General features: G+C 31.6%; 1 protein-coding gene across 1 annotated transcript in view; it reads right to left on the bottom strand.

The window, feature by feature from the left end:
- LOC134683915 (DNA damage-regulated autophagy modulator protein 2-like) overlaps positions 1-9,270 on the bottom strand; it is a 46,438-nt gene extending 37,168 nt beyond the window's left edge. Inside the window, exon 1 of the mRNA XM_063543232.1 lies at positions 8,822-9,270. The gene's annotated coding sequence lies outside the window, so the exon portion shown is untranslated. The remainder of the gene's footprint in view (positions 1-8,821) is intronic.
- Between the last annotated feature and the right edge of the window lie 14,488 nt (positions 9,271-23,758).

The following is a 23,758-nucleotide window of genomic DNA, read 5'->3' as shown; positions in this document are numbered from 1 at the left end:
AAAAAAATGGAAGATGTGATATGATTGACAATGAGACAATGTTCCTTAAGCGACCAAACTGACAAAGAAATTAACAACTATAGGTCACCGTTCGGCCTTCAACAATGAGCAAAGCCCATTCCGCATAGTCATCTTTAATAGGCCGCGAACAGGTTTGCTATGTTCTTTGTGTATTCTTTGCAGTTATGTTATGTGTTGTTTTTAATCTTGATGAGCATGTTATATGTTATTCAGGTCTCAGACAGGGTATATACTGTGACATTCCCGGCTTATAGTTTATATCCCCTGAGCCGAAGGCGAAGGGGATATAAGCACTAAGCCGGGAATGTCACAGTATATACCCTTTCTGAGACCTGAATTACACATATATTACGGATTACCTGACTTAATGTTTTTTTCCAGTGCAGGTTTTTGTTGACAACACATATAAGTTGAAATCCCAACCTGATATGTTTTGCATACGTGAAGGATTTTCTAATTTGCTGTGAACATAATTTTATCGTGTATGTAATAATTTATAATAATACTTTTAACATTAAATTTAAGTATTAAAAGTGTTAATTGCGTGATTTAGTATCAAACATAGATTCTTGACTGAAGCACGTCATTTGTTTCCCTCTGTGAGCCTCTGACAGTCTGATAGCTTTTGACTACGTCACATAGTAACCGGTGTTATGATGATGTTTTTGAGGTTCCAATTGGGGATAAAAACGTCGTATATACCCCGGCAGTTTCCTGAATATATACTGACATCTCTGTGGTGTTATCCAATCACAAACCTCGACCCATTTGTAATCCGTAATATAATGTTATGTTTTAGTCTTGGTGGTTATGTTTGTGGAAGTATGAGTGGGGTCAATTTTGGTTTACTTTGACCGAGTAAGTGCAGGGGTTTTTACGAGGTAAAAATAAACGGACGACGATAGACTACTAACAGACAAGTGACGAAAAAGGTTACACTTGTTCTGTGTGCTAGATCAGCCTATAAGAAACAACGGTTGATGAAAAAATTATATCGGCTCTTATAGTATATGGATACTATATTAAAAGACATACAGAAATATAAAAGCTTTATCTCTTTTGAACCTTTTTTGTATTTTGTATAACATCTATGTCCTTTAAATCAGTCTGTTGATTCAGATAAATTGCTTCTCAAAGCTAGAAGACGTAAATGTGAAATGTAGTTGACAGTAATAAGACAAATGAAGAAAAAACAAGGGCTCCATAATTCTTAAAAACATACTATTATAGTAGGGTCATTGCAAAAGGCACTTCAATACAGGAGCTTGATTTTGAAATTCAGTCTATCGTTTACACTAAACATTAAACTTTAACTTTATCTTTTCTATATCACATACTTAACACTGACTTAATTGTCTTGTATTATTCAGGTGATTTTATTAGCTCTGTTGCAATCCTTTATTGTACTATCTATCTATATTTAAGACCAAGACAAGCAAAATGTTGAGAAAAAAAGTTGACTAATTTGTAAGTCTAAATGTTTTGCTGTTTGTTTTCGGAGTATTACTCAATTTATTTCACTTGACTGGGCGGAGTTTAACCGGTTCGCTCATAATAAACAAGTCCATCTATAGTTAGGGGTTTAAGGATAAACTCAAAAATTAAGTGTCCGGTCATTGTTTTGTAAATTCCTTTGATGACACTGATAGGTGATTAGAAATAAGTAATATTTATAACGGTAATCATCCTTATCACACACATCTTCACATAGACTTTTCTTATGCAAATTAAAACGTAAGCTCCGCCCGATCAGTTGAAATAACATTGGTAATAACGTCTACCAAGTTCGTCAAGGCTCGTAAATCAATAAGAAAGAAACCCATCAAGGAATCAAACAGAAACGGAGAAAATCAAATGAATTCGATTGAGATTGGGATCAAATGCGTCGACGTCAATCGATTTGTGAAACCCGGTAAGGGCTAGCGTTTATTGTGGACAAACATTTGAAGTACATCTGATGATAGATAGTTGACCTTTGTAAAACACTGTAGTGTCTTCTCCTGTCTATTCACGTACTTTATTTAAAGACTGGGACTGTTTTGTCCATTTAAGACGCTCGAATTCTAGCTTAAATATGACAAACATATTAAATATGCCATAAACCGTCACATTTTATAATGTTTATGTCAAAAACGGAAGTGGAGGCATTCGTGTCTAGTCTTAACCTTTATATATGATAAGCTTTATCACCACATACAACATTCAGATATTAAATTATAAAAACTGAACACAAGTGCCGCCACTTCCATTATAGACAACACCCGTCTAAGAATTTAATAAATGCTGAAATTGTAAACATTTCTATCATTTTTCACGTATTGAAGGCCGTGCATTAACCTATAATGGTTTACTTTTATAAATTGTTATTTGGATAGAGAGTTGTCTCATTGGCATTCACACCACATCTTCCTATATCTATTTATAATTTTAGAACCTGATGCATATGTATAGTTTTGTCAAAAACAGCCTATATTTATGTGACAAAAGTATTTCACTTTTAAATTGATAGCTTGAAGTTTGTTTTTTTTTTAACTTTTAAAATGCAATATTTTAGGGTCAAACTACGATTTTATACTGCGAAAACATGTCGCTATTGATCCAGGACACAAACATATCGCCGTAAAATTTATGTAATGTTGATTTCAGTTGATTATTAGGTTAATATATTGTATCAAAAAGGATTAGTTTATCAATAACTAGTAATTAAACGTGTAGTGTTAAGCATTAACGAATGTGACATTAACAATTTACAAACAAATATTATTCAGTGCAAGCAAAGAAAACTACAAGGTCATGTACAAAAGTACTGAAGGGGGTAGACCTGGTATATGAGAGACAACTCTTACACATGTATTGAAAGTCATTTGTGCGTTTTACCATAGCAGTAAATTAAACAGTGATCAAACATTTATGTTGTTTATATTTGGCTGTGAGAATGATGCAGACAGAACCAGTAAGCTGTGCATGTTTGACACCATCAAACAATAAACTAAAGAATAAAAGGTAGACAATAACTATTCATACATAATATGCTTAAAAAACATCAATTGGAATGAACTGAGTCTGATGAGTTCTGGAGCAAATTTACTGACTAAAGGACCTTGTGACATCGTTAAGCCAAAAACAAAGTTGAAGTTTTGGGAAATTAGATTAGTAAATAATAAGGTTATATGGTTTTAGTGCTAAGTCATTGATACAGATTTTTTTACTTACTGTTTTTATGGGTTTTTCTTTTCAATATAAAATGCTATATTCTAGAAGAAATGATCTGAATGTCAATCCTAGTACAAGCTTATGCAAGAAACTGAACTGAACAGAACTGAACTATGCTAATAGATGATCTACATTACACAAAGATAGTACTAAGATAGTGACAGACTGTTAAAACAATTATTTCTGATAGCGTCTGTTATTGATGACAGGCGCATTTTGAAGTATATGGAGAGAAACCAATAAATAGTTGTGATAAAATAATTATGTCAACTCGTCCCAAGAATACTCGTCCTATACTAAATATTAATGTTTTTCCTTATAAAATTAATACAATTATTATTGGAACAGTACTTCTTTAACTATTGCACATTCAAAGAATGTAAAAACAGTCTGTAGGAGGTTTTGTAAGAGGAAAATGAATTTTGTCCCGAAATTCTACCTTTTTGATGTGCCTGTTGGCCTACTTGTTGAAAAATTTTGAAAATTTCAAACGTTTATATTCGATAAAATTTTGTGACTTTTGACATTTATAACCAATAAACGTTTGAATATTTTTTTGCAGGAATTAAACGACAATTTTTTTGTCCGGCTAAATTAGAAAAAGAAATGTGTTATCTGAGCTGGCCAGACTTTCGCCGTAATAATTATTAAAAACCTTTTTTTTTACGTTCAGTCTATTTATATTACCATGATGTTTAAGATTTACTCTAAGATATGTTTCTTCTATGCAATTTAACAGTAACGGGTATTTCTAATGACAACATGTGCAAAAACACTTAATGATTTTTACCTACTAGTGTTTTCGACCGTTTTTTTCAGAGTATCCCCAAAACTGGTCATTTTTAATATACCCTAAACATAAAATGAAACGGTCAATTTCCTTAAAACTTTGGCAGATGATGCATGGACCCCTACCTTTTCAATGATGTAAATATAAGAGAAAAATCAAGGAGAGGAACATTTTTGTGTTACCAAGGCCTACCCCTTAAACATGTCTACCAGACCGAGATAATACATGTAATGTTGATATATTACCATTAGAAAACAGTCCCATTAATCATTCGTATCAAATCCCTTCTACAAGTAAACCACATAATTATGATGGTGTAAACAAGTTTTTAGAGATTTCTTGTTTCAATTTCTATATAATTCAATTTTTCCTTTAGAATTTAAATATTGACAAACATAATAACGAAGGTAAAAGCGAAGTAGTTTACACTATTTTACTCTCATCAATTCAAACTTCCAATCTGTCAGTTGTAGTTTCTATCATTGTAACTATTAGTGAACATACGTTCGTATTGTCTTCACGGGGGGGGGGGGGGGGGGGTCTCTTCCTATATAAAGGTATATACATATGTGCCGCTGGAATGGGTCCCTTTTTTGATCCGTCAAATATATCAATGGGGTGCAATTTTACCGAGGAAATATATCAATAGGTAGTAATTGACCGATTGTGATATATCAATGGGTCATAAATATATGAATGGGTTATGATTTCGCTGTGAAATATATGTTTAAGTAGGGATTTCACAATTATTCAATATATGAATGGGGGTATTTTTAAAATCCCAGCTACACACCTGTACCCAAAATCCCATGTTGAGACCCCCCCGTGATTGTCTTATTACAGTCGTGATACGTTGACGTATAAGTATGATTGATACATTAACGAGTTTAAGTTTATAACTTTGTTAGAAATCATAACATGTAAATATTTGAATTTGTAGTTTTTAAACCTAATCAATAAAGCGCTTCGTCAGCTATTCGCATGACATTAATAGGGAAGTATTTGAAAAGAAGAAAGATCTGTCGACATATTTCCTGGCATATTCAATAATAAAATCGATTATAAAGCAATGTGCTTATTATTAAATGTGTTGGTGTTCTCTGTAATTATTTTATAGATTGTTTATTACAAGTCCACAGAAGGAAGTAGCCTTAGTTTAGAGGACATTCTAATATCATTAGTTGAAGAAAACTAGACATTACCATAGCAATAAAAAAATCCGATGGGTACTTAAAAGACGAACAGACAAATAACGAAATACAAAATATTAAAAAAAAAAACGAATGTTAAGATTGAATTTGATCAAAGAACCAAAACGAAAAGACGTGTTCCGGTAAGACACCTTTATAACTATCCGATAAGACGCCTATATTAACATCAGATAAGACGCCTATATCAACATCAGATAAGACGCCTATATATCCATCAGATAAGACGCCTATAATGACATCAGATAAGACGTCTATATTAACATCAGATAAGACGCCTATATTAACATCAGATAAGCCGCCTATATTAACATCAGATAAGACGCCTATTTTAACATCAGATAAGACGCCTACATTAACATCAGATAAGACGCCTATATTAACATCAGATAAGACGCCTATTTTAACATCAGATAAGACGCCTATTTTAACATCCGATAAGACGCCTATATTAACATCAGATAAGACGCCTATATTAACATCAGATAAGACGCCTATATTAACATCAGATAAGACGCCTATTTTAACATCCGATAGGACGACTATATTAACATCAGATAAGACGCCTATATTTACATCCAATAAGACGCCTATATTAACATCCGATAAGACGCCTTTATCGATCTTCCCTACGCCTATATCACTTTGCTCTGTCGCTCAGTAATTCTCGTATCAAAACTTCAAAACGAAACCAAGCATTATCAGCGACGTCACAATGTTAGAGGAGAAGTTATCAGCGACGTCATAATGCGAGAGGAGACGTTATCAAGCTTGCTTTCGTCAAGCGTAAAACTGTCTTAGGGAGACGAAACAAGACCATTAATAAAACGATAAATAGATAATCGGGTTTTCTACGTATAGATATCGTAAAATATCAGCCGCTCGACACAATATGAAACTTTTTAGCTCGTTCGCTACGCTCACTCGCCAAAAAGGTTCACATTGTGGCTCGCGGCTGACATTTTACGATATCAATGTGTAGAAAACCCGATAATCTATACATATTGATATCAGATAAGACGCCTATATTAACATCCGATAAGACGCCTATATTAACATCAGATAAGACGCCTATATTAACATCAGATAAGACGCCTATATTAACATCAGATAAGACGCCCATTTAAGCATCCGGTCAAACAACAATATAAACATCCGGTAAGTCATGGCAGTGATAAGGTTTTTATATCATGCATTATTGGTGTATGTCTCTTGTCTACACATCCTACGATATTATTACTTCAATTGGCTATCTCAACTGTTTATGCATATCAGCTAACATTTTGGCGAAAAGAACGGCACTTAAATTGATGAATTAAATGTTACAAATCACAATACTTACGAATAAAACTAAGTCAATTTGAACCCTGCTATACATATTTCAAAAATTCGAATGTTCCATTAAGGCAGGCAGATCAACAGTGTTACAAATCAACCTCGAAATTTAACTGATGCAATTTGCAATTTCAATGTTTTCAAAATTTGTTGTTTTTTTTAAGAAAGATCTTTGATATTACACAATCGATAAGATATGATTTTGATCATTTTACTCAGATTCAGATATGAGCTTAGTTATAACTCATGACGACGTGTCTTTGTCTCCTGATTAATAATAATGGGAGCAATTATATCCTCTGTCTAGATTCTATTTTATTTATTTCACATCAATACAATGGTAGCTTAACGTTTGGGTGTATTGGTGTGACATTAAATTTTGAGCTAATGTTTCGTTTGAACAATGGTAAGGCAACATTGCATACCAAATATACATATTTGATCGATATATTAACCGGTTCACTCGCTGCAGGGTTGTGACAAAGGGATTTTAGCAATATAAATCTTAATATTACTTTATATTGTTTAAACTTTTACAACACGAAGGTTATTAAACATTGTTAAAATATAAAACTGTACATACAATAGCCTTTTCTGATTTATTTGTTCTGGTTTTGAATTTAATTTTGACACTTTAAAAACTGTCATCCGTTGATGCACTGAGCTCGGAACAGGGATCAGGAATATCACTGTTGTCATCATATCGTTTGACGTGTTTGAGCTTTTGGTTTTGTCATTTGATAAGGGCTTCCCGTTTTGAATTTGCCTCGGAGTTTTTTTGTGATATTGCTTATTTTTATATATGTTGCATTTTGGTTTGTGTTTTGCTGCCCTTAGTGTTACTTTTAATTCGATGTTTTTCTCTTGTAGTGTTCTCAGTTTTGGTTTCTCTCTATCGATATAGGACTTTTGAGCAGCGGCCACATGTGGAGCAGGATCTGCTAATCCTTCCGGAGCACCCGAGAACACCCCTAGTTTTTGGTGGGGTTCGTGTTGTTTATTCTTCAGTTTTCTATGTTGTGTCATGTGTACTATTGTTTGTCTGTTTGTCCTTCTCATTCTTTACCATGGCGTTGTCAGTTTATTTTCGATTTATGAGTTTGACTGTCCCTCTGGTATATTTCGTCCCTCTTTTATTCAATGACCCTTTAATTTCACAATACTGTTGTAAGGTTTACGTAAACCTAACATAAATTTTTATGGTTTGCTATTAAAACCAGTATCTATTATTTTATTTGTACTGTTTAATCACTTCTTTATTGTTTCTACTTTTTTAGCATATCTGTTTTCCATTGCTTCCTATTTAGTCTAATTCCTTTACTGTTATTTGTTTTTCAGAAGTTTTTTTTATTTTTACCACGATGATATCAGTATGCTATCGACTTAAGAGTTAGACTATCCATTCGGTATCATCCCTATCTCTATTCCATGATATCGACCTAATATGTCCTACTATCTGAGAGCTGTACGGTATTATTATTTATTGTGTACTTTGGAGTGATTAGGCCGTGATTAAAGCAAACGCAAAATGAATAAAAAATAGATTTTAGTGAATAGGTCCGAAATTACCTACCTTCGTGTTATGTTTATAGTCTAATGGGCCCTTTGACATGTTTCATGTGATGAGAATGTGAAAAGAGAACCTTAGTCGTGTAAAGAAAAGAAAAAGAGTGGTAAGATCGACAAGAATAGGATAAAAAATCATACACATATAGTTTAATACTACATACATACTTTCTGCCATGCTATATTATGACAATTGTGGAATCCATCGGTATACATTCTATTGATGGCTGTTAGCCATTGCATAAAGAAATGTAAATTTTGATAATAATCAGTACATTTTTTTAATTTTCAACGGTTATAGAGACAAATATCTGTTTGCAATAATCTTGTTTCAAATATTGGTTTGGATGTTTCGATAAAGGTATGTTTGAAAAACTAAGAGTAACATTACACAGTTTTCATTTTCAGTCTTAATGAAAACTTCTAAGCAACAAGTAAACGTATTTTATTAGGTGACAATGTTTGCTTCTAGCATCACCACAATCAGTGTTACATTGACATATTTTCCTGACTAATACTGTACCAAATATCCCAATTTGTTAGTAGAAATTACTCGTAAGGAAAATGTACAATGAAGTGGAAATGTTTCATTAGTATGATGTTTCCAAAAACTCATCAATATTTTTATGTTCAATTTTAAATACATACACAGATTTAATGTATGATACAGAGAAGTAAGAACTCTTACCTTTTACTAGCGATATTCCACAGTATTTATTGTCGTCTATTCCCTTTAAATGTTTGGTAAATTTGTTAGTACAAGTGTATTATTACTGTGCTGTTATCCGGAGCAATTGTTCGTTATGTATATAGGATCTGAGCTTCCAACAAGTCCTTTACGCAAAGTTGTTTATTTTCTCTGTTTCATACACTGACGAAAATTCCGATTCAAGCCATGTTTGCTGGTTTCTTGTCCGATATTTTACTGTTTTTTGTCCATTGTTTTCAAGTCAGCTGTTAGTCGTTCAAACCATCTTACTTACATACTAATTCTATCCAAGGCTTTTTATTGATTGGTACAAATCAGAAAACAAATAGTATTAATTGTCCGGTGAATTTAACGCAGCTCCTCAAATCAACAACAACCTAAGCATCCAATCGATCCAAAAATCCTGGTGCTATCGACGTTTTATTTGTCAGTAGGTTTTTTAATTACGTCAGTAACCGTTCATTTAACAATCTAATAAGATAGGTATGGATTTCATAGCGACAGTTTTACGTCCTCCGTTATTCCCACGGAATCTAGAAAGGTACGACGTGTTGCTGAACAATATTGGCTTCGTTGTGTATCTAAAAAATGTAAGTAACCAGTGACAAATGGCATTCTCACTACGTAAAGACTTTAGAGTATTTGATATAAACCCAATAGTTATATGTATGTAAGTCGAAAACGTGATATATCAAGTCGAAAAATAGTTTCATTTTTATCTGATAAAACAAGGCGTGCGTTTTGCAGATTTTATTTTTGTTTTCTATCATTTTCGTGTTGGTACACTTGAAAAAAGTTATCTGACATGCAATTAACCCGCATCACACTATCTGTTGTTTTGCCAAATATAATGTAAAAGCTTTTTTTTGTGGTGGTATATTGTTATAATTTGACGTAAAAAAGAGAAAATGACTCTTTCAAATTATAAATGTTCTCGTCGCTTCATGTCGCCTTTTATTTCTTATATTTCATAAGAAGACAACTGATATAATAAATTTATAATAAATAAGTGTGTATGTTCTCTACAAACATTTTGGTCGATTTGAGTTGTTTACTTTTTTTGCTCATATTTGAAAACGCAAGTGCTTTAAACGGAGCTTTTAGTGATTCATTTGTTTTTATTCCATCTTTGTTTTGCACTGTTTGTTTCTTATTGCAGAGGATTTTAACTTCAATATTTTAAGAAAAAGACTCAAGACATACTTGAATAACATAAAAAAGAGTATTCCGAAACGATTTCTACTTATACAGACTGACAATTTTTGTGTATTAATCAAAATTATAAAGTAAAGACAGTGCGTCATTAAAGCGATGTTTTGAAATGTTAAGGACACATTAATGTTTTGCATAGTTATGTTAAGATTCAATCTGATGATCTGCAGCTTAAATAAGATTTAGAACATCCAAACAATTCAATACATGACACGTCATTAAGCTGGGTTTTTTTATCATTCACGCAGGTTCTAACACTGTAAAGTTTCCAGCATTTATTTTCAAAGAAAAATTTGTTTTAAAGTGTACCTGAATAATTTTGCATTTTAGTTGGAAAATTCGTAGTGCATTTGTTTGTATCTTTTGATTTTAGACTGCGAATTCACCAAAACTAGTCTTTTCCTACTGATATTGTTCCGTTATGGTATCATTTGTCAAATACCAGAAATTGACATAATCCCGAAATTCAGCATTTACATTTTTTCGATCCCAATGCTTAATCATATATTTTCGTTCTAATTTATATTCAAGTAAGCACAGTAAAGATATCTTATTTTCACAACATGCTATTACTCATTTATTGACATAAAGTGCATTTAGGCATGGGATAGACAAACAAAATGAAATGAGTGAAAAGTTTAAGGACTAAATGGTAGAATATGAACCAGTTTTACTGATCATGATTACCTTTTGCTTGGAAAACTGTTTTCTGGTTTTGTTTACTGAAAAGACCCACAAACGTATAAAAAATACATCAGACAAAAATTCTTAGAATATCCCTTTTACGAACAAAATATGTCTTACATGAGGATTTAAATCCAATGAACAGAGATAACTGTTTGGACATTAAACTATATTGTATCGCATGGTTTGCATATAAATGCATATTTATAGAGAAAGTACTGTTAAAAACTGAACTATTTAAGTAGATATTATTATAGGAGAATACATAAATTTCAAGCCAAATTATATCCATCTTTAAAATAATCATATTGATATATATTCAATATATTCATTAAATATGTCTCTAACATGTATATGAGAATCTTAACTAAATGCGGAGACATTGCAAATACAAAATCAATTGATGGTATTGATATAATGTACATGTTTCATGTAAATAGCAAAGATAAAATATCTAATCAGACGCAGTCAAATTAATACAGCAATGGTTTATAGTCACTTCACGACAATATACTTTTGCATTTTATTTCATTATATGAACAAAATTGATTGGTCTGAGAATGAAATAGCGTTTCGATCGAGATGAAATTCAGAACATGTAATATACAGTATTGACTATCCAACTAAGCTCTTGTTTTGGTGATAGTACATTGATACCAACACAGACCCATCATACCACAGAGATTTTAATAGTTCAATGTTTCATTAATGAAACCTAATACTCAATAACCATAACTGTTACACAATATTATAGAATGATTTATGTGTATGTACTTTTAGCTTATTTTCAGTAATTGCATGTACTCATATATAATAATACGGTACTACACCGTAATGCTATTGTTTATTTACTATTGTCGGTGTAGTATTAAATATCGGAAGCAATAATTCAGTCGGGGTCGTACAATGTAAGATGTAACTACTAACTTGTCCTATCAAATGAAATTTTGACCAAACATAAAGCGTTCCGAATGTAGGTTTTCTAGAAAAAGCGCGCAGAATGATATTAAATTAAAAAAAGAGGAAGATACAAAAGGGACACACACAAACTCGTCTAGTAAAAGTAAATTGAAAAAAAAAGCTTTCTCATTTGAATTGTTGAGCATGTTTGTTTCGTTTTTTTTATAGCTGAACATGCGGTATAGGGTTTGCTCATTGTTGAAAACCTGATAGTGACCTTTACTGTTTATTTCTGTGTCATTTTGGTCTCTTGTGGTGAGTTGTCTCATTGGCAATCATACCACATCTTCTTTTTTCATATTGACAACGCCACATATCAAACAGATTAAAAACGAATATAAGACGAACAAGTCCAATTTACACAACACAGCAAATACAAGACGACTTAAGATCACTGACCCACAAAATACAAAGCTTCTGCTCAACCTGTAAAGGGTTTTCCCCCTTCTTTTTATGTTTTTTTTTAAATTATGTTTATACTAAATGTATATAAAATGATAATTGTATAAGACGAAGCCAATTAGTCTGAATGTCATGGATTTTAGCAACTTCGCCGTATGGCCGATAATCATCTGAAGTAAAAACCATGAATATAATTACAAGGAGAGGTAGTATCAAAAATTTAGATACGATGCATAAGCGTTGGTTTGTTAAAAAGAAACAATGAACCTTGAAGGTGAATGATTTTTTTTGCATTGAAACAACTATCCACCAAAGTTTAAAAGAGGTTGATGTAAATTATTATCATGAAAAACGTTTGGCATTCAACAGTTAGAAAAACCAATACTGTATAGTCGACTTTATGAAAGGCTCCGACATGATAATGTGAAACAATAATTATTCAATTGAGAAAATTGACGGCCTAATTTATGACTAGACAATTTTCGAAAAGCGTATAGGAAAGGGGTTAAGCATGTTTCTTAGTGGTAAACCCTATTCTAACGTAGAGGATGATGTTACAGCACAACATAAAAACAAACTGTGGACAAATAGTTGCAATGAGATTAACTCATCTTCCTGCCTGCAATATTCATATTTCCCGATTTAGATGTACATTGCTTAGTTTCAGCAATATGGAGGTATAATATTTTTCAATGATTCGAGTACTATGTAGATGGATTGAAAGAATTTAAGTTGAATAAAAAAAACGCTGGCACCGGTATAAATCTTAATATGCTGTTTGTTGTTCTTCAGAATGTATCTGCTGACGATTCAGTGTGGTTGACATATTGTTCTAGACTATTTCCATAATTAGGAAACCAACACTTATCCATTGTATATATATTTTACATCTCCTTGTAATCATATTCATGGTTTTTACTTCATGTTTGTTAACAAGTGATACAGGTAAAACTATCAAATGTTTCATGTTCTTTAATATTCATCGATATTTGTTCATTTAAATTATTTATAACTCGCACAATATATATACAATAATTACGATCAGCTAAGTGATATCAGGAGTGAAATAAGTCTTATACAAAGAGATTCTAATGTGATAATAACGAGGGAAAAACAGTACAGAAAAAAGAAAAATGCATTTTCTCATCACGAGATAAAAGATCTGGATAGTAGCTTTCGTTTATAATCATGGTACTTAAATGGCTTTTGATTTTTTAAATTTCTAAATTGGCCAGGTTTATAAAACGTATGGTTGTTTCATTCATACCACCATTATAATATCATTAAGGCTTATATAATCCACTATTATTCCATCCCTTTTATGTAGACCAGATTTTATAATATTGAAGAAACATTTCGTATTTCCGTTCTAACTGATGTTCATCTCTGAAAGTAATAACCAATACATGACTGAACGTATACGAAATTAATACTTTTCACTTGATTTTATTACAGAAAATAGAGATGAAATGCGCGTTTGATATCGTTGTTGAGTTTAAAGTGGTTGGCATTGCTAATACTGCATTTTTATATGTAGTTTAGCGGTTTTAAAATGTTTCTACACTACAACATGTACAATACATGAGTGTTATTTCTGAATCAATATAATGATTTTTTTTCCAATCTACGTTGTTCCTGTTTCCTAGCGCCTTTATGGAAAAGCTAAAATCATCTACGCTGTTCTTTTAGATTGGAAAATTGTGGAATATATACATGATATATGCATTTGATTTTCGTTAATTTTTTTAACATAGATAAGGCCGTTAGTTTTCTGGTTTGAATTGTTTTACATTATCATTTTTGGGGCCTTTTATAGCTGACTATGTGGTATGGGCTTTGCGCATTGTTGAATACCAAACGGTGACCTACAGTTGTTAATTTATGTGTCATTTTGATCTCTTGTGGAGACTTTTCTCATTGGTTTATAGTTTATTAAAGAAAACTCAGCCGCAGAAGACTACGTAACAGGAGCATTAATCATAGCACATCTTCTTTTGTTATATAATTTAAATAAACCTATCTTAATTTCAGAAAGAAAAAGAGTTTATGATATACAAATATTGGCATAGGGTAAAATGTTTGATTTTTTTTTATGATCTTGGTACTAAAACCTTGACATTTTTTGGCAACTAATTATTTCAGTTTTTACTAACTTTATTTTAAACGAATACTTTTTTTTACTTTTATATATTTATTAGTTGCACAATGATATATAAATCTTAATTATGAAATGGAATGATATTTATATGCACCAACTTATATGTTTTATGAAATTCAAGAGCAGTGTATAACATTAGATGGTAAGTTAGTGATCTAATACGATATGTATTAGGCCAGTAAATTCCATATGGGATAAGAACGAAGCTCCAATCCCCATATGAAATTTACTTACCCAATGTAGATCGTATTATGTCACTAGCACACCGTGTAACGAATTTACATGGGGTATTTAGACTATCAGCCTTTCAAAGTGCTTTAAAAGACTTAGTTTTAACATGTTAAGGAACTGCGTCCATTTGACTATACAAAAACAAATGCTAACAATAACAACGACGTTACGTGTTAGCTTTAAATTTGTTTTATGCATATATTTAAATCTTTTATTGTCATTTTCTTCGTCTGTTTGAATTTTTAGATGTCATTTTTGTTTTGTACATGTATATAAGATAAAGATAAGATACAGACGTTTGTTGTAAATACGCACAATTATGTGACTGTAAATAAACTCATCATAGATACCAAGACTAAATTTAGTATACGCCAGACGCGCGTTTCGTCTACAAAAGACTCATGAGTGACGCTCGAATCTAAAAAAAGTTAAAAAGGCCAAATAAAGTACGAAGTTGAAGATCATTGAGGACCAAAATTCCTAAATGTTTTGCCAAATACAGCTAAGGTTATCTATGCCTGAGGTAGAAAAGCCTTAGTATTTCAAAAACAGCACATTTGAATAACAGCATTATCCTATGTAACCAAAATGAAATGTAAAATGCTATAACAATATATAGTTATATAAGTAGAGAACATAATAAACATAATAAACAATAATACAAAGTATGGATGTAACTACGTTAATATGAAAAATCTCCATTTTGAATTTCGTGCAAAATCACATCAAATTGTGAATATAAAAAAGAAGCTATGATATGATTGCCAGTGAGACAACTGTCCACAAGAGACGCAAATGACACAGAAATTTAAAACTATAGGTGACCGTATGGCCTTCAACAATTAACAGAGCCCATACGGCATAGTCAGCTATGAAAGGCCCCGATATGACAATGTAAAACAATTCAAACGAGAAAACCAACGGCCCCATTTATATAAAACAAAATGAGCGAAAAACTAGTGTTACACATAAACAAACGACAACCACTGAATTACATGCTTCTGGCTTACGGCAGGCACATACATAAATAATGTGTCGGGGTTAAACATGTTAGCGGAATCCCAATAATTGCTTTTGTTTGAACTTGTAGTAATAAATACAGTTTGTTAATATTTGGCAATGTATAATATCTTTAGACTTATTTAAGTCCATACTGTCTACATGGTGGACAAACCATAATGAATATGATGAAATGATATTCATTAACTATACATTGCATAGTAAAATATTTACCAATTATATCATCCCTTCGTTTTACCGTATAAAATTCAAAGTAATTTCACAAAATATCAAACTCCGAGGAAAATTAAAAACCGGAATTCCCTAATTAAGTTTTGGAATTTGAAGCTCAAACACATCAAACCAATAGTACAACGGTCATATTTTTGACTTGGTACATGCAAGCTCTTAAGTAGAAAATGATGGATCAAACCTGGTTTTATAGCAAGCTAAAACGCTGACATGTATGACAGTTAAATGTTCAATTTTCTGTCAGGCTTTTTATGATTATTTGCACATTTCTAACGGTTCTCTCTATTTCGCAATGCTAAATTATTTTAACGATTTGGATTTCAGAAATAAGAGACAATAGACTGTATCCTTATTGTAATTGAACACGAACCCGGATATGTTATATGGAAAATATCACTAAAGAACAGTATATTTCAATAAATATCCTTAGAATCAATGGTGACACATCATTAATGCTTAATAGATGAAAACGGAAAAAAGAAATTATTTACTGAAATCTGTCATGTATAACGTATTCTGAGATGCTTGAAACATTAACGTTTATCATAAAATATTGATGTTGGCTTTATATTAGGGTTGTTCGCATGTTTCTACCATATCAATATCATGAAATCTATCATCATTCACCTCTACAATTCTGGAACGTAACCAGTCGAAGCAACATAACGATAAATACATATTAAACGAATGCTACTGGATATATCGTTCACTGTACGTAACAATCAACCGAAATACATAATGTGTCTTAATCTCAACCTTCAAGTTGATTTAAGCTTATGTTTATTCTTTCATGTTGCATCTTTTTGCCTCTTTTCTTCAGTTGAAGATTATTCCAAAAAAATCAAACAAATATATATATTAAGAAACAGACCATCAACAGTTCAGAAAAAGTTTCAAGCAACACAACTCACACATGGTACTGGATAAGCTCGAGTCCTCCTGACGGGAAGTCACTTGCTGTTCCACTGGTGTTCACATATAGTTTTACTTCCGCTACAACGATTCATAGATTTAAAAAAATCATGTACCATGTATTTCATTTTTCATTTGTATGTTTCGCAGTGTGATATGCCCTATATACCAGGCCAGGGAAATGGTCATTGTTATATTGTAGATCGTTTCTGTCTGTGCTACGTTTTAATGTTGTGTTTCTGTTGTGTCGTAGTTCTCTTTGATTCGTTTCCCTCAGATTTAGTTTGTAACTCGGATTTGTTTTTTTCTCTATCGATTTATACATTTTGAACAGCGGTATACTGCTGTTGCCTTATTTAGTGTGCCGTTCGGTTCGCTGAACTAATATACATTGTTGTATTTGACCAGTTGATGCCCGCCACGTGCTGCATTAAAGATCCTAAGATGGCCTGTTTCTTTCTCATCTCGTTTCCATAAACAAACAAAAAATATACCGAACTTCAAGGTTAGTAAAAAAATGGAACCTCAAAATAAGAACGGAACGAGTGAAAAACGACCAATCAAATATCTCCTGGCCCATTTTTGACAAAGATATCACATAACGGACAGTAAAGAAGGTGTAGTTGGTCATACAAGTGAGAGGTTTAGCTAGCTATAAAACCAGGTTCAATCCACCATTTTCTACATTAGAAAATGCCTGTACCAAGTCAGGAATATGACAGTTGTTATCCATTCGTTTGATGTGTTTGGACTTTTGATTTTGCCTTTTGATTTTGGATTTTCCTTTTGAATTTTCCTCGGAGTTCGGTATTTTTGTGTTTTTACTTTTTGGTAAAATGTAAACAATTCGCCTTTTCAGAATACAATCCATTCTGAGTAACATTTTCAAAAACGTACACTAAAACGTTGTGATTGGTTTTAAAACTTTCTAAACAATGGAAATTAAACCGATGACGTAACGTGATTTTTCATTTTGGTGTACGAACAATGAGATTACCCATGATCCTTAAGATTCTGAAAAGGCGAATTGGAATGTTATAAAATGGATCTTTTACATATTCAGATTAATACTTGTAAAAAATAATATAACACAAATACCTAACTTCGAGGAAATTTAAACGGAAAGTCCCTAAGTATATAACAAAATCAAATGCTAAAACTTAGTAAACGAGTGGATACAATTGTCATATGTAATGTGTAGATAGTGTCAAAGATAACATTAATAATTAGATGTTGTTTGTTTTAATGTCATAGTTATTTTGATCGAGAGAAAATGGACAAAACTTAAGTTTTGGTATATTCTTCATTCTTTGTTTTTCATTTAAACAACATGAGAAACTGTCAGGCAATGTACATGATCCAATTTTTGTAATTGTATTTTTTATATATACAGAAAAGCAACAAGACCGCCACGGCGTCGTGACTTGCAGACAGCAGAATAATCCAGTTATACATTTTATTATATCATTAATTTAGTTTATTGGTTTGATGCCTCAATAAATCTTGGATTTAGCTTAGTTTCAGGACATTGTATTATTGACACGAGTTGTGCTGATTGAAAAGTAACCATTGCCATCCCTTATATCAATACAATATAATGAAATGGATATGATAAAAAATTATTAAGTGAACATTCGTAGCCACGGAAATATGTCCAAAGAAAGACACAATTCTTATATAAATGTTATACATTTAAAACGTGTATATAACATAAACATTGTAACAATGAAATTAGAAATCTATTAAAAATGGTTGAATTATTAAAAATACATCTTTGAATTAGGAGGACTGCATTTTTGTAATTTTTTCTTTGCACATATAACCTTGAACAGTATTTGCTTTGGGGTCATATTTTATGTTTGATTCAATCATTTTTATTGTTTTATGTTCAGTGATTTTGCCGTTTGTGCGTTTTGATCTACTCCAATCTTTTATTTTGGGTGGATGTTGATACTGCATACAAATTATGATCATTTTTTTGCCATACTTTGCTTTCCTGCTCTTAATTGTTTATCGTACAAAGGCAGTAGTAGCATACCGCTGTAAAACAAACCGGGTCACACACCAAAACCTAGGGAAACGCATTGAATCTAATGTTTTAGATTTATATATATTTATGCCGCGAGCATCTCTGAAAAGATATAAATTGTGAATGATATGATATGGGTAGAATATGATGCGACTGTCATACCAATTATGAAATATGACAATTCTTATCTATTTGTTTTATGCGTTTCAGCTTTTGATTTTGCCATTGATATGGGACTTTCCTGTTAGAATTTTCTTGAGAGTTAATTTTTTACGTAATTTTTTTTTTGCAACAAATCTCAACTACATATGTACCCATATTTGCCGAAAGTTTGATAATTAAAACGAAAGAATGGCATTAGTTTTCTATTGGTGTTGTGAATCAGATGTTGATACCCGACGATAAAATATTTCCTGCTGCGCAAGAAATGGTATACATATCTGTCTTGTGTGATGTATACAAAAGGCATTCCTCATTCTAAACTGAACAACAGGTCTCCATGATCCTCAATAAAATTATCTCTATCGCCTGAATGATTCTAAGATTTTGCAGTATGTGGCATTTCTCCAATGAAGATACAAACATTCTTTTACTTAGAACATTTGACGTAATGATTGGTTGAGAACTAAACATTGCAACTTCATTGGTTACTTGCTTGCCATCTTAAACGTGCATTTTTTGATCAGCAACAGTGTTTATTGGGTATATTATATTTTCAGTATGAAATATAACACAGGCGCTGCTTGAATGTTCAAACACATAAATGTACACAATTGGGAATTGAAACCATCCCTTTTGTCTCCTGTTTTAGATGGTTCGTTGTGTTTATTCTTTATTTTGCATTAACATATTGTTAACTACTCTTGAAACTGAAGTTATTGACATACTATTCGAAATCGTCTTAGCATCTAAACAAAGACAAGAGTAGTTGACCAGTGTTCGAAATTCATAAATCGATTGAGAAAAAAACAAATACGGGTTAAAAACTAAAAGTGAGGGAAACACATCAAATATAAGAGGAGAACTAAGACACAGTAGGAACACAAAATTAAAATCTAACACAAACAGAAACAAACTATAGCCTCTGGTCTTTGATAGTCTTGTATAATTCTAATTTTAGTTTCTTGTGTACAATTTGGATATTAGTATGGCGTTCATTATCACTGAACTAGTATATATTTGTTTAGGGGCCAGCTGAAGTACGCCTCCGGGTGCGGGAATTTCTCGTTACATTGAAGACCTGTTGGTGACCTTCTGTTGTTGTTTTTTCTAAAGTCGGGTTGTTGTCTCTTTGATACATTCCCCATTTCCATTCTCAATTTTATAAATTAAAAATGGCTATTTTCCTGACATGGTACAAAATATTGTAGAAAAAATCTCTACACAGAAGAAATTATTTCAAGTGTTAGCTTTTCAAATAATGCACTACACATTGTTTGATCTGCTCTGCTACAAAATATTTGAAAAACCCAATCATTCATATAATCTTTATAAAAACAACCAATTACTGAATATATAATCCTCAACGTTAAATGCAAATTTATTTACGCACGCTGATGTGTTTCCTTATTGGAAAAAGATTAATGTGAAATACCCTGAAATCATGTAAAGAAAACAAATCATGTTAAGAAGAGAATTTTGAATTACACGATGATGACTGCTGTACCCATATTTTGACTATTTTATTTATCATGTCTGTGTAGTTCACGCATCATTGTAAATATAACGGGATTTGATGAGACTGGCAACAAAGTTTAAAATGCCTGTACCAAGTCAGGAATATGAAAGTTTTTGTTCATTCGTTTTTTATGTGTTTTGTCGTTTGATTTTGCCGTGCTTATGGACTTCCCGATTGGATTTTCCTCTGAGTTCAGTATTTTTGTGATTTTACTTTTTGATACTCTACGTTATAAAATTGTACACGCGATATTTTATTTCTATTTCAAAAAATATCTAAGAGACTTAAACAATTTTAAAATGCAAGGATATATTGACATTTCAGTGCCAAGAATTAAGATCTTTTGTTTCTTGTCAATATGATAGCGAATTGTATTAGAGGTAAATGAAATGAAATTAAATGTCAAATATGCCATTTTAAATAAACATCGAAGGATCCACCTGTACTTACTTCATGTCTGGTTTGTGATCAATTGTGCATAAAAGAGTAGCAAAAGATACCAGATGGACATTCAAACTCATAAATTGAAAATAAACTGACAACGTCATTGTTGAATAAGAATAATAGTGCACAAGACACAACATAGAAAACAAAAGACTAAGCAACACGAACCCAACCAAAAACTGGTGCTAATCTAATGTGTTTTTGAAAGGTAAGCAGATCCTGCTACAAATGTGGCACCCGTCGTGTAGCTCATTTTAAAACAAACCGGGTAAATAGTCAAATTCATAAACGGTATTTTTAAAAATAAGTTGTTGTCAGAGTTCATCATCCTCTCTTGATTTTTAAATACTTAGCTTTCTTTGGCGCAGGCAAATACACTCGCATTTACGTGTATGTTGAAAATTCAACATATGCGCATTTTAAGACTAAATACATTTGAGACTGTCCAACTATTCTATTGTTTACATTTGTTTAATTTCAGTGTTATACCAATTGCATTAACACTTGAACATATTTTCATATTACAATGATTTTGTAAAATCCAAAAGAAAAGTGAATTCTTTTCACAATCTAATGAAAGAATTGATTATATTTATATGACAAGAAATGTTACTTTCTTCTAAGGTTTGTTAAGATTATTGATATTCCTTCACGAATGTCAGATATTACAAATTATAGTTGTGTCTTTTATTGATATTTAGTCTAATTAAATTTAATTTGAATCTAATTTATTTCAGTGTTATTTATTAAATTCCGAAACAATTACTTTGGTAACTAGAGGAATGAATTTCACATTTAATCTAAATAAAAATCAATTAAATTCTAAGCCCATTATGCTTGAATAAATTGCAGACTGAAACAAAAATATGAGTTTTTAAGTTTCATTGATTTTTAATTTATCAATGTTGTCGCCGATTGTTCCTGTGTATATTGTTTGGTTAAGATAATTATGCGGATATAAAGTTTTTAATATCGTTTTAAATTAAGGAATATATATCCATTATGCAAAGTTAGGGCAATAGTTGTATACCGCTGATCAGCAGTCTTTAATCGATTGGGAGAAATCAAATCCAGGTTACAAACAAAAACGAGTGATACACATCAAATGTAAGAGGAAAACAACGAAAAAACAGAAACACTGAAGGGCCACAATGAACAAACGACAATGAAACACTCACAGAAACCAACTATACTATAATAACTGCTATTTTAATGACTTGGTACAGGACATTTTAAGAAAAAAACGATTAGTTGAACCGGGTTTTGTGGCTAGCCAAACCGCGAGCTTTTATGGCAATGTTAAATATAACAAATGACAACATATGTTGACAAGAATACAGTACAATAAAAGCAACACTTTGATTTCTAAATTTAAATGCATTTTTTATGCCCGTTTAGGTTTTAATGCCTCTTCATCGTTTGTATAAGTGACGATTTTTAAAATAATGTAGCATTCATAATCAATGAAGTCACATGATTGTAGACATGTGCATCTGGTGTAGTAAAATAACGTTTGTGTTCTTGGGTGCATTTTTATTGTACGCAAACATTGAATCATAAGAAATGTACTGTGAAATGTAAAATACGACAATGATAGGTTGTTTATTTTGGCTTTCTCTTTTTGTGAGTTTCTTTCTTATGTTCTTTTCGGTTCGTATCGTCTTGCTTATGCGTTGTGTACCATTAAATATGATTTTTTCATAAAACCAGAACCTCATTAACTGCAGAAACAAATCAAAAGCAGAGCTTTGCTATCAACTGTAAAATAATGTGAACTCGATACTCTCTGAACGATTGTAAAAGTTTGAAAATTCATTTATGAATTATTCTCCGACTACCTCTGAATCTGTTGTCAGCAAAGTGGGTCTGGTACCTAAGGAATAGAAATCCACAGCTATATTTAGCAAATCTTTTAGAAATTGTTGCTTCTTAATGCTTTTCAACTTCCTACTTTATTTGGCCGTTTATAACATTTTTTTATTTGATCGTGACTGATGAGTCTTTCGTAGACAAAACGCGCGTCTGGCGTAAATCATAATTTTTAATCCTGGTATTTATGATGAGTTTATTAGGTATGCAATAAAGTATGTAGGATTAATATTATCTCTATTTCAACCAGATTTTCATACAATAATTTTATCCTAAGAGAAATAACTCTGGCTTTAATCTGTTTGATTGCAATTATTTTTGGTTTTGGTATAAACTCCAGAAAATTTATATTGAAGTTTGTTTTATGCATTTATGAATAAACCGATTTCTATCAAGAAATTTAAAAAAATAAATTACCAATTAAATTAAATAAACGGGCATTATGTCACGTGTATTACACAGGGGAAAGAATAACCAAACCTTGTCATATGTATAGATTGTCTAAAAATGTAAAAATTACTTGTGCGAGCTTTTATATAGGTTAAGGAAGAGGCACACCAGATGTTTCGCATGTTTCATAGCGTGGTTAGTTTTCCTTTGCTGCAAATGACGTTGCAATATTGAATCCCAAGGATTTGTTTTAGTTAATTTCATTCTCTGATGCATGATTTGGTATTATAATAAATGGTTTTTGGCTTTTAGTAATTTGCGAGTATTCTCATATTTTATTTTCGTATTAATTTGACCTGTTGATACAATTAGTAATGCTTTTTATTTATTCAATGTTTAATTTTCGTCGCTCTATATTTAATATAATTTATATCAGCTTGTGTTTGGTATGACTTTAAATTTTCACTTCTGTTCTAGTACTATGAACATCAAAAAAATGTTTTGTAAAGCATATTTCCGTATTCCATTTATGTATGCCTTACAACATTGTACAACACAATTAGTATCATTTACCGGTGTATATTATTTGTTTCGTGGCATGTTGTCAAGAGTTATGGTTGTCTTTCGGAAATCGTTTAACATCTAACCCCTATTTTTATAGATTTTGCATTCAAATTGTGTCATAGATAAAATTTA

The sequence above is a fragment of the Mytilus trossulus genome, chromosome 9 (assembly GCF_036588685.1).
Source record: "Mytilus trossulus isolate FHL-02 chromosome 9, PNRI_Mtr1.1.1.hap1, whole genome shotgun sequence".
Taxonomy (NCBI): Eukaryota; Metazoa; Mollusca; class Bivalvia; order Mytilida; family Mytilidae; genus Mytilus; species Mytilus trossulus.
The sequence above is the reverse complement of the archived record's forward strand: the minus strand, read 5'-3'. Positions and strand labels throughout refer to the sequence as shown.